Consider the following 12098-nt stretch of genomic DNA (forward strand, 5'->3'; position numbering starts at 1 on the left):
AGTACTGGCCACGGCCTTTGCTTTCAACTCCCTGAGGCAGACTTAGACACAATCACCGAGCTGGGCAGACAGAGGGGAGCTGCTGTGCAGGTTCCCCTTCGTGGATGCATTTCCTGACAGCAGAAGTAAGTCTTTCCAGTCAGTTCTTTGTAGTCAATTCCTGATCGGCGTCCCCCATTGTTAATATTGTTGTTAAACTCCCGAAGCCGCACTGAGTGAAAGCTAATTATGATAATTAACAGAGAACTCCTGAACTTGTCAAACTGGTAATTATAAACCACAGGGACTGCTATCATTAATAGATGCCGTGGAAAGGGAAGGCGCAGGGGTGCTGGCAGAGAGGGGCGTGCAGGAGGCGTTCCAGTCCAGAGACAAATCTGCACGCCAGCAGGGCGCCCAGAGAGGGCCGCCCTTGGCTCTGTGCCCCGCACACACGCTGCTTCCACTCACCTGCACACCAAGCCCACTCTCCATGCACACCCACCACCGCCACACGCACACACCTACACGCATGCATGCAAACACTCTTACACATGCACACACTTAATTAGGATAAGTTTCCCTGTAATTCATTCAGTTGTGCAACAAAATTTTATTGAGCATTTACTAAGTCTAGAACTTACTTTAGGCACTGGAGTCAAAACTCATAAGACACAATACCTGTCCTCAACGAGTTTATACTCTAGTGAATGAAGGGGAGATTTTTCAAAAAGAGCCTTTAAAATAGAATAAAGGTTTTTTTTTTTATTTATTGATTAAGGTATTACATATGTGTCCTTTGCCCCCCAACCCTCCTCCCCCACTCATGCCCTCACCCCCCTGGTGTCTGGGTCCATTGGTTAGGCCTATATGCATGCATACAAGTCCTTAGGTTGATCACTCCCCCTTACCCCCACCCTCCCCTACCTTCCGTCTGAGGTTTGACAGTCTGATCGATGCTTCTCTGTCTCTGGATCTGTTTTTGTTCATCAGTTTATGTTGTTCATTAGATTCCACAAATGGGTGAGGTCATGTGATACTTATCTTTCTCTGACTGGCTTATTTCCCTTAGCACAATGCTCTCCAGTTCCATCCATTATGTTGTGAATGGTAAAGAATAAAGCTTTATAGTTGTTCCAGTGAAGTCATTGCCAAGTGCAACGTGAGCATGGGAATAAGGTATCTAACCCTGTGGGAATGAGGAACGACCCTGGTATCCAAACAATACAGAACCAAAACCCCACTTTGAAAGCAGAGCCTCCGAACATTTCACAGTTCCAAAATCTGTTCAGAACTGCACGGAAGTCAAAGCCTTTTACTCCAGAAATAAGCCCAGTCAGACATAAACGCAACGTTGTTCCTGGAATTTCAACATTTCACGGAGGCAGCTTTATTAATACCACCCACTCCTCAGTTCTCCGCGGAGGTGAGGATAAGGCATGTGGAAGCACGGGCGACCTGTTGCTATTATTAACAGACACTGCTTGGTTAGTCTGCTCCCTGTCTGGTTGCTCCTGCAGATGCTGGGCTTGGACGCCCATTCACCGGGCATGTCCCTTTCACCGCACAGGGTCTCAGCTGCTCCTCTGGGAAGTGATGCTCCCTTCTCCACGGAGGCCTAGGGCATCCCAGACCAGCTCATGCGGAGGAGCCCGGGCCTTCCCAAGGCCCAGTGGCCCAGTGGGTGAGCGTCCACCTATGAACCAGGAGGTCACGGTTCAATTCTGGGTCAGGGCACAGGCCCAGGTTGCAGGCTTAGTCCCCAGTGTGCTGTGTGCAGGAAGCAGCTGATCACAGATTCTTTCTCGTCAATGATGTTTCTCTCTCTCTCCTCCCTTCTTCTCTGAAATCAATAAAAATATATTTTAAAAATTGCTCAATTCATGAGATAGCCTGGCTTTTCTTCCCTCCCAGACAGTAGGTAGAATCAATTCTACTTTCCCCGGGTGGGGGTGGCCTCTGCTCCCTGCCACTGCTGTGGTCACTAATGGCACAAGTGCCGAGGGCAGCCTGAGCGGATCTGGTGGCCTCCAGCCCTGGCAGCCTCCATCCTTCTCCCTACAGACACCGGAGTTCAGCCTGCAACTTACACAAACAACCCCTCCGTATGACAATATGCTCTAGGACAGCCGTGGGCAAACCACGGCCCGCGGGCCGGATCCGGCCCGTTTGTAATGAATAAAACTATTGAAAAAAGAGACCGTACCCTTTTATGTAATGATGCTTACTTTGAATTTATATTAGTTCACACAAACACTCCATCCATGCTTTTGTTCCGACCCTCCGGTCCAGTTTAAGAACCCATTTTGGCCCTCGAGTCAAAAAGTTTGCCCACCCCTGCTCTAGGACAAGGTCCCCAAGACCCTTCTCACCAAACTGCCTCCCCCAGGTCCCACCTACATACACATTTGGGAACTATTATGAACGTCTGCCTGCAAAGTCCACTTAAATGGAACCCCAAGCCCAGGCCTCAGGAGGCAGAGGGAACGTGGGGTCCTCAGTGGAGCCCTGGAGCCCTGGTGCCCTGGCAGGAGCCAGCTGCGGGCAACCAGCCTGCTACGCCCAGCTGGGCTTTCCCTGAAATGTGGGGGCTTTTTCTGGCCGGGCGAGAGGGGCAGAACAGGTCAAGTAAGGGCAAGGCACGGGCCTGTTTCAAGTCCTAGCCAGTGTTTATTTTTAGCTTAAGCTCAAAAATTGTCAGGAAGGCTTGAGAGGCCTCCAGCCCAATAGCAGCTTTGGGGTTTGGCTAGAACAAGAAAGGAACAGACCACAGGCCACGGAGGGACACTGCCAGGGGCTGGCGGGTCACAGGCCGTCTTGGGCCTCCGGGGAGGAGAGTGAAGGCCTCTGCGGAGGGTCCCAGGCACCAGAAGGTCGGAGAGGAGTCAGGGTGCCTGGCGGAACTGCCCCCACTTCCCACACGTTCTGTCTCCTTTGCTTGAAGGGAGAGGGTCAGGCCAGGCTGGCTAATGTGGGGTGTTCTTGCCAGAACCACAAAAGTCCCATTTCCTCAGCGAGAGCTGTTTCCCGGGGCTGCGCATGCCCACAGCAGGAGCCGTTCTGTCCTGGAGGGTGCAGACCAGCTGGGCTCAGCGCCCTCCTCCTCCCAGGTCCCTCTCTCCTGCCGTTGCTTTCCTGGGCAGAAACAACAAATGGTCCTTTTCACCCTGGAGATAAGATTGTGCTTCTCCCAAAGTCACCGCTGGCCTCTCACTGCCTCTGGAAGTGTCTGAATAATGAGGCTCTCAGAGAACTGTGGTTTTATGAGCCGGAGATTCCCCAGGCAGGCCTGGTGGCAGCGCCTACAGGGTGACCTGGGGCCTCGGGCCCAGCACCGGGCCCAGCCCAAGGAGCTTCGTGTGGCTATCCAGGTCTGGGCTCCGCAGAACTTTTTTATTTTTAATGTGTATATAGACTGGTTTCTCTTCCTTTTAATTTTGTCATTATTTTTTTTCTTGCCAAGGTAAACAATGGCTCTTATGCATAGAATTCCCAGCCTTTTTAAATGGTGATGACCCTCAGCCCGTGAGTCCTTCCAACTCCCCAGCAGCTGCTGGGGCCAGCAGACCAACCACAGAAGTGGGGAGGGATGTCCGCCAGGCTGAGCAGCTCGCTTACTCTTTCAAAGTACCTCTTCCTCCCCAGTCCGTCCTCCTCCTCGCCACCCCTGCTGGACTTGGAGCTACCAGGTAGATCTGGACTTGAGCTCCTGCTGTGCTGCTTGCAAGGCTATGACCTTGGGCCAGGCATGCCACTCCTCTCACATTACCTTCTTCATTAGTTAAAGTCCCATGTTTGTGATGAGACTCAAGTAACAGTAATGGATGAGACAGACATGCAAAGTGCTATGACCACTTTGTCAGGGCCGCGTCATAATGACAACTGCCATATCAGTGCTACAACCATCTGCAGGATAAGCAAGGTTCCAGACTTAGATTTCATTCCTCGCTTTGCTGGTTGTTAGCTGTGTAACCTCGAGAAAATTATTAAACTTCTAGTGCCTTAATTTCCTCATTCATAGGAATGGAAATAATCTTACCTAATCATAGGACTGTTGGGAAGTTGAAGAGATAATACAGGTAACATGTCTGGTACATGGTAAGTTCTTACCAAATGCTGTTTCCCTTTCCTTTTACCTTTTATTACTTCTTTAGACAGTTCTCTGATGTTTATTGAGCACCTATCCTATGCCAGACCTGATGCCAAATGCTCAGGATGCAAGAAATGAAGATTTGAGAAGCACGCTGTGCAGCTAGGGTGAGGAAGGAGGAATAGCAGTTCAGTGGGCCGCGTGGTTTGTACCGCCAGCCGAGAGAGGGCAGGTTAATCCTACCTGGGCATCTGCAGGGCCCTTGACCGAGGTCTGGAAAACATGCACAGGGTTTCACCAAGGCTGAGAAGCCAGGCATTTCAAGCAGAAGGACTGAACCAAGGCTCTGGACATGGGCTCAGTGGCAGGAGCTGACGCCTCAGGAAGCAGGGACCAGGTTAAGAAGGACTCACACACACACACACACACACACACACACACACACACACACGATGGGAAGGTGCTGGGCTGTATCCAAGAGCACTGGAAGCCTCTTAGATGGAAAAGCAGGGGAGTGCCTTGGTTAGATTTGCGTTTTAGAAAGACTGCCATGAGGCATGGACTGAGGTGGGGTGGGAAGAAGGGAGAAGGGTAAGAAAAATCAGTCAAAGGGGATGGGAATAATTCTGAAGACAAATTAGGCTCTAATGAGGGAACCAGCAGTGGGGAAGGAAGGGTTGGCTTGGTGAAAATGTAGCTTGTGAAATAAAGGAAGAGGAACTGACTTGGTAGCTGGCTCAGAAACAGGGGGTGTGACAGTGCCATTAACCTGGAGAGGGAACAAATTTCACACAAATGATCCCCCTACTGTGCCTTCTTCAATTACAGAGAAGCTGGGGAACAGCCTTCACCTGGTGACCATCTAGTGGGCCCTTCTGATCAGGAGTAAGATTAAGGGGCTCTTGTCCTCAACAACCTTTAAGGCTGAGAAAAAAATTCACTTCCCTTCACTTCCAATTTGTTTGTGTGTTTTGGAGAACCCTAGATAAAACAGAAGACAACAACATGGTTTTGAACAGTATCAACATAACTATTATTTTAAAATTATGTTATAACCAAAATAACTTTATTATATGATATTAGAGGCCCGATGCATGAAATCCATGTGTTGGGCCTCTAGTGGTAGAATAAAAAGGAAACTACCAAGTGTTGGCATGGATGCAGAACAAATGTAACTCTCATGCATTGCTGGTAAAGAGTAGAGTCATAGAATCACTTTTGAAAACTCTTTGGTGGTGTGTTATTTGCATTGTTGTGGGGCATATGCAGACCATATGAAAGTGTATATTCAAGGGAAATGCATGCATGTGTTCACCAAAAGATATGTATGAGTGTTCATAGAACTATTTGTAATTGTACCAATCTGGAAAGTATCCCAATGCCTGTCAATAGTAGAACAGATAAATAAATTATATTATATTAACACAATGCTATAATATACTGCAGTGAGAATAAGCATTCTACTCCTATCTGCAACAATAGAAATGGTTCTCAAAGACATAATTTTGTGTGAAAGAAGACAGGTATTTATGTTAAGGCAAAACCAATCAATGCTGTTTGAAGTCCGAATAGTGGTTACCCCTAAAGGAGATAGAACAAGAAGGAAGCATGAGGAGGGTTCTGGGTGCTATTAATATTGTGTTTTTTTAATTCATGTGCTGATTATACAGGTGTGTTTCTGAGAATGCATTAAGTTATAGGATACTAGAGGCCCAGTGCACAAAGTTAGTGCATGGGTAGAGTCGCTAGGCCTGGCCGGCGATCAGGGCTGAACAGGGCCTTCCGACTGCCAGCTGGGGCCTCCCTTCATTCCATGTCGTCCCCTGGTGGTCAGCACATGTCATAGTGAGCAATCAAACTCCCGGTCTCCCAGTTGAAATCCTGAGGGGACACTTTGCATATTAGCCATTTATATATATATAGAAGTACATGTTTGTGTATATATATCATACTTTAATAAAAGAGTAAAATATATAAATTTTACTCTTATATATAAACCAAGATGGAGCTGCAGGAATAGGGGCAGGTGCTGTTGGCTGTAGTACTTAGGAAGAATCCCTCCACCTGTCTTACACTGCAGAGTTCGTGTAGAAAGGTCATGTAGGAGGTCAGAACTGGGCTCTGGGGTTAGTAACAGAGGTGGGAGAAAGCTGAGCTAGCATTTCCACTTCCATGGAGCCCCAGGATCTGAAAGATTTCCACTTCTGAGTAAGTAGAAGAGCAATTATCTGATATTAGGAATGAAATGGTGACATTACTACAGATTCTACAGAACTAAAGAGAACATGAAGCTATTATAAATAATTTTATACCAATACATTTGAAACTATAGCTGTAATGGACAAATTCCTTAAAAAATACAACTTACTAAAACTAACACAGGAAGAAAGAGAAAATAGGAATTGTTCTATTTCTAATGGTAAATTAAATCTATAGTCAAAAGTGTTCACATGCGCACACACCCAGGAGTCTTCCATAGTGATGTACCACCACATTTATGGAAGAGAGAGCAACACTTTTACAAAAACCCGTCCAGAGACTTTAAAAATAGAGAGTACTCCTCAACTCATTTAAGGGGTTAGCAAACTTTGATATAAAAAGCTCAGAATGATATTATAAGAAGGGAAAAGTCTAAATCAATCTCCCTCCCAAAACTAGACACAAAATTCTAAACACGGTATCATCAAGCAGAATTCAGAAATATATGAAAACAAGATCCTAAGGCAGAGGCACATTTTCTAAAAAATGCAAGGTGGGTTCCATGTATGAAAATAATCTCGCTCACAATAGTAACAGAATAAAGAAGACATTTAATGTGATTTCAATAGAAGTAGGACAAATCTATAATAATAAAAGTCTAATGTGCAAATCGACCAAATGGCCGAACAGCGGAACGACCACCCGGACGACCTTCCGGATGAAGCCACAGCTGCGAGGGCTGAGGCAGCCAGGGCTGCGAAGGCCTACTCTTGCATGAATTTCGTGCATCAGGCCTCTAGTAATTAATAAAATCCAGCACCGTAATGATAAAGCTCTACGCAACAGCAAACATGATTTTTAATGGAAAAATATTGCTTTTCCTTTGAAGCCTTTTAAGAGGGAAAGAAGACAAGAATGAACTTCTGTTCAAAACTGTACTAGAGATTCCAGCCAATGCACCAAAAGATAACAATTGTAAAGAGATAACTAAAACTGTCACCATCTGCATAAAGTGCTATTTTGTACACAGAAAATAAAAAGAATATATAGATAAGTAATCAGAATTTAATTGTAATACTTTTTAATTTTTAAATAACTTTATTTTTCAATTACAGTTGACACACAATATGAATTTTAAAGTTAGATAGCAAGGTTGCTGAATATAAGGTCAATATACAAAAACAAGTATAATAGCAATAAAAAGAATATGAATTATTTTTTAGATAATTATAACACATTCATAATTGCATCAGCAAATATAAAATACCTAGGAATAAATCTAATAAAAGATATTAAAGACTTCTATACATACTCAAAAACGAAAAAAACTTATAAAATATTACTGAAAAATACCTAAATTGATTGGAATACATATGATTTTCAAACCTTAAAAACTAAGTATTACAAAAATGTTATTCCTAAGTTTAGCTATAATCAAAATGTCAATAAATTTTCCTTTCTTCTTCTTTATCTTTTTTAAATTGAAAATCTTATTCTAAAATTGATATAGAAGTACAAAAGGTCAAGAAATTAAGTCATTGTTGACAAAGAACAAAAAGGTAGAAGCTACAGCAACTAAGGCAGCATGACATTAGCACAAAACTAGTTAAATGGACCCATGGAACAGAAGAGTCCAGAAAATGCCATGCACAAATGGACATTGGTTTCTGACACAGCAGAATAGTGGAGCTAGGATAATCTTTTCTATAAACGGTGTTGACACTCTTGAATATTTATATGGAACAAACTAAAATGACCTTTACACCAAAGCATATACTAATATTAATTTCAGGTGGTTTGTATATCTAAAAGTGAAAGGCCATGTCATAAAGCTTCTACCTAATCATGTAGAGCATTATATCTATAAACTTTGAAGAAATAAAATAACTATTTTAAAAAACCCTGGCCAGTGTAGCTCAGTTGCTTGGGCATTATCCTATACACCAAAAGGTTTCTGGTTTGATTCCTGGTCAGGGCACATGCTAAGGTTTCGGACTTTATCCCCCGTAGGGGTGTGCAGGAGGCAGCCCATAGATGTCTCCCTTTCACATCAATGTTTCTCTCTCTCTCTCTCTCTCTCTCTCTCTCTCTCTCTCTCTCTCTCTCTAAAAATCAGTAACAAATCTTTAAAAAATAAAATGAAAAATAAAAGAACACAACCATGAAAGTAAAGTTTGGCAAACTGGGCTACATTAAGATTAGGAACTTCTGTGCATCAAAAGATACTAAGAGGCAAAGAGCATGGAGCCAGAGAAGTTATTTGCAACCCACATAAGTTGACAAAGGACTCAATCCAAAATATATAAAAGACTCTTACAAGCCAATAAGAAAAATGCAAATATAAAAGAGGATATTGTAATGACCAGTAAACATACGAAACTGATCAACCTTTTTAATAATAAAGAAAATGAAAAGTAAAACTACAATGAAATACTACTGCACATCCACCAGAGTGGCTGAAAGTACAAAGACTGGCAATAACCCATGCTGGGCGGGCGTGGAGCAACTGGAACACTCACACATTGTTGATGGAACTCTACTTTGCTACAATTACTTGGAAAACAGCTTGGTATTATGTATGAAACTTAAACGTGTTCTACGACCCAGCGGTCTCCATCCCAGGTATGTATCCAGAAGAAATATTCACATAAGCAACAAAAGACATGCACAAGGATGTTTAGAGCCATTATTCATAATAGCCTCAAACTGGAAGCAATCCTAATTCTGCCAGCAGTAGAACAGATAAGTGAATATGATATATTGGTACAATGGTAAAGTACACAGCAATGAACACAAACCACCTAGAGCTATAAACAATAACCTCACACATATAAAGCTGATCAAAATAAGTCAAACATAAACTAATAAATATTGTATGTTTCCATTCATATAAAGTCCCAAACTAAGCAATGCTAATCTCTATTCTTAGAAACCAGGATAGGGTAACCTTAGAGGGAGAGATGGCAGTGATGAGGAGAGGACAAGGAGGGGGAACGGGGCGGGCGGGGGGCGGGGGCGCTCGGGGGAGCTGAGCCTTCCATTTCCCAGTCTAGGCGATAGCTTATGGGGTTTTATGACCATTTAGGCAGCGATAGTTGTGTGTTTTGCACATATTTCTATATGAGTGTTATACTTCAATAAACGTTTTTAAGAACAATAAGCATAAATATTCACACTAAACTGGAAATAGTTGGTGCCTGGACTACCTGGGCCAATGGGAAGGGAAGGCCAGTGGGATTTTGTGAATAGAGGATAAATGAACAAAAGTATGGGGTTCTTCAAATATCAAGTTCCCAGAAAAAAAGAGAGCTCCTTTTTTACAAAGTCAACACTCAACCTCTTTTTTTTTTTTTTTAAAGCTTCATAAATCATGCAAAGCCCGCTGCTCGCCTTGGCAGCTCCCACTAAATTACTCCACGCACAGGTGCACGCGCCCTCCCGCGTCTGAAAGGGAGCGAGTCTCAGCCAAGGCGGAATTGTGGGCGTTTGTAGGGTATTCCTTTCCTTAAGGGTTTCTTCCTGTAGCTTCCGTGTATTTGAAGATCCCTGGGCTTGCAGTCAGAACCTCCAGGTTCAAGAGCAAATTAATCCATGGTTTAGCAGCCACTGGCCCTGGGTCGCCTGGCATGTCTCAGCCTCAGTCTCCTTCTCACACATGATGGGGAGAATACAAATGCCTGCCTCCCAGAACTGTGAGCAGGACACAAAATGTAGTCCTCTCCTCTCCCCGCCCCTCTCCTTCCCTCCCCTCCCCTCCCCTTTCCTCCCCTCTCCTCTTCTTACCTCTCCTCTCCTCTTCCCTCCCCCTCCACTTCCCTCTCCTCTCTCCTCCCCTCCCCTCTCTCCTCTCCTCTCCTCTCCTCTCCTCTCCTCTCCTCTCCTCTCCTCTTCTCTCATTTGGCGATCCCCCCTCCCCATCTCAGGTTTCTATGTCATCCTGCTCTTTGAACTCTCTTTCCTCTCTCATCCCAGGAAGGAATCGGATATTAGTAATTTATAGTCTAAGAACTGATTGATTATTCTCCAACTGGAGCTTGGCCAGGCGTTTGCATTTTCTGTCTTTTATCCCTCATTGTGGCACAGAAGACGTTTTCCCCTGTTAAAGGAATTTGAGAATCAGCGAGTAGGTGAAGAGCTCAGGGGGCAGGAGAGGGGGGCCTGCAGTCCCGTAGTCCGATGTTGCTAGTCTGTGGGGAGGTGGCTTGTTGCAAGTGCCTTTCACGGTGCTGGAGCTGGAGCAGCAGTCAGAGGGCTGCCCACAAAAGGGCGCCTGCTCTCCAGGTCGAGGTCAGGGTGGGGAGAAAGCAAACACCACACAAGGCTGTTGATACCCTAAGCCATGTAGCCATAAAAGAGACCTAAGAGAGATCCGGCCACTATGTTTGGGACCTAAAGCTTTGCTGACTCTGGGAGGGGTCGCCACAGCCACTGCCTCCTGCTACCCCATCCCCCTTCTGGTTTGAGCTCAGCTCTGCCTCCTTCCTCAGGGATCCCTTTTTTTTTATGATGAAAAATACATTTATTTTTTAACGTATACATGTACACTGATAGTCGGACAGAAAACTTTATGACTCCGTGTGATATTATCAGTGGGACTTTTGCTGCTGCATCACTGATGACAGAGATTTTACATCAGCTTTATATTTCGTGATCTTCAGAGATATGCACGAGCTACTATTTCATCCGTCAGGCTACTCCTATTACGAGACTTAACAAACTTTAACCCCATCCCTCCCCCTCCCTCCCTTTGTCCCCAGGTACCACTTGGACTTTTGCTTTTAAAGGCTGTGCATATCTTAACCTCCCTATCAGGCACCCTGCATTTATTCCTAGGCCGCATTTGTTATTTCTACACCTGGCTATAACATTTCAAAAGAGAACAATGCTTTCTGTAATGTTTCTTCCTGGTTAATAAAAATGATGCTGTCTGGAATGTGTTACAAGGAAAAGCAAGTTGAGAAAAAGTATAAGAAACCAAAGAGGAATCAGCAGAATAAATTGACGCCAACTAAGTACCAAGGAGGCAGAAAGGGTCACACTGTTAGGAAAACCCAGCACTCGGAGAAAGGCCTTCTCTAGACCCACACAGTGCTTGGGGCTTGGCGATGACAAATGGGCTGGAGGCTGGAGGGGAGCCCACTGAGGGGCAGGACAAGGGCGGCCAGCAAGCAGTGACGGCCCCTGAGGCTGCGTGCTGGTGTTGCCCTGAACAAGCTGGGAGAGCCCAGCCTCACAGGGGATGGGCTCCTGTCCCGGCTCCTGTGCAGCCCCCAGAGGGCCCCGCTGCCTTCTCCCAGGACAGAGCCCAGCACCAGGGAGACAAGCAGGCGGGGCAGCTGCAAGGGCTGGGATGGCAGCAGAGAGAGCTTGGGCCCTGGCGGCAGAAGGAAGTGAGGGACTGAAATACATGCGTCTGATTTGTCTCGGAGGAGATGGAGGAGATGGAGGGAGGAGATGGATGAGATGGAGGGAGGAGATGGAGGGAGGAGATGGAGGGAGGAGATAGAGGAAAGAGATGGAGGAGATGGAGGGTGGAAATGGAAAGAGGAGATGAAGGGAGGAGATGGAGGGAGGAGATGGAGGAGATGGAGGGAGGAGATGGAGAAAGGAGATGGAGGGAGGAGATGGAGGAGATGGAAGGAGGAGAAGGAGGAGATGGAGGGAGGAGATGGAGGAGATGGAGGGAGGAGATGGAGGAAGGAGATGGAGGGAGGAGATGGAGGAGATGGAGGAGATGGAGGGAGGAGATGGAGGAGATAGAGGGAGGAGATGGAGGAAGGAGATGGAGGGAGGAGATGGAGGGAGGAGATGGAGGGAGGAGATGGAGGGA

Source organism: Myotis daubentonii, chromosome 9, assembly GCF_963259705.1.
Source record: "Myotis daubentonii chromosome 9, mMyoDau2.1, whole genome shotgun sequence".
NCBI classification, from domain to species: domain Eukaryota; kingdom Metazoa; phylum Chordata; class Mammalia; order Chiroptera; family Vespertilionidae; genus Myotis; species Myotis daubentonii.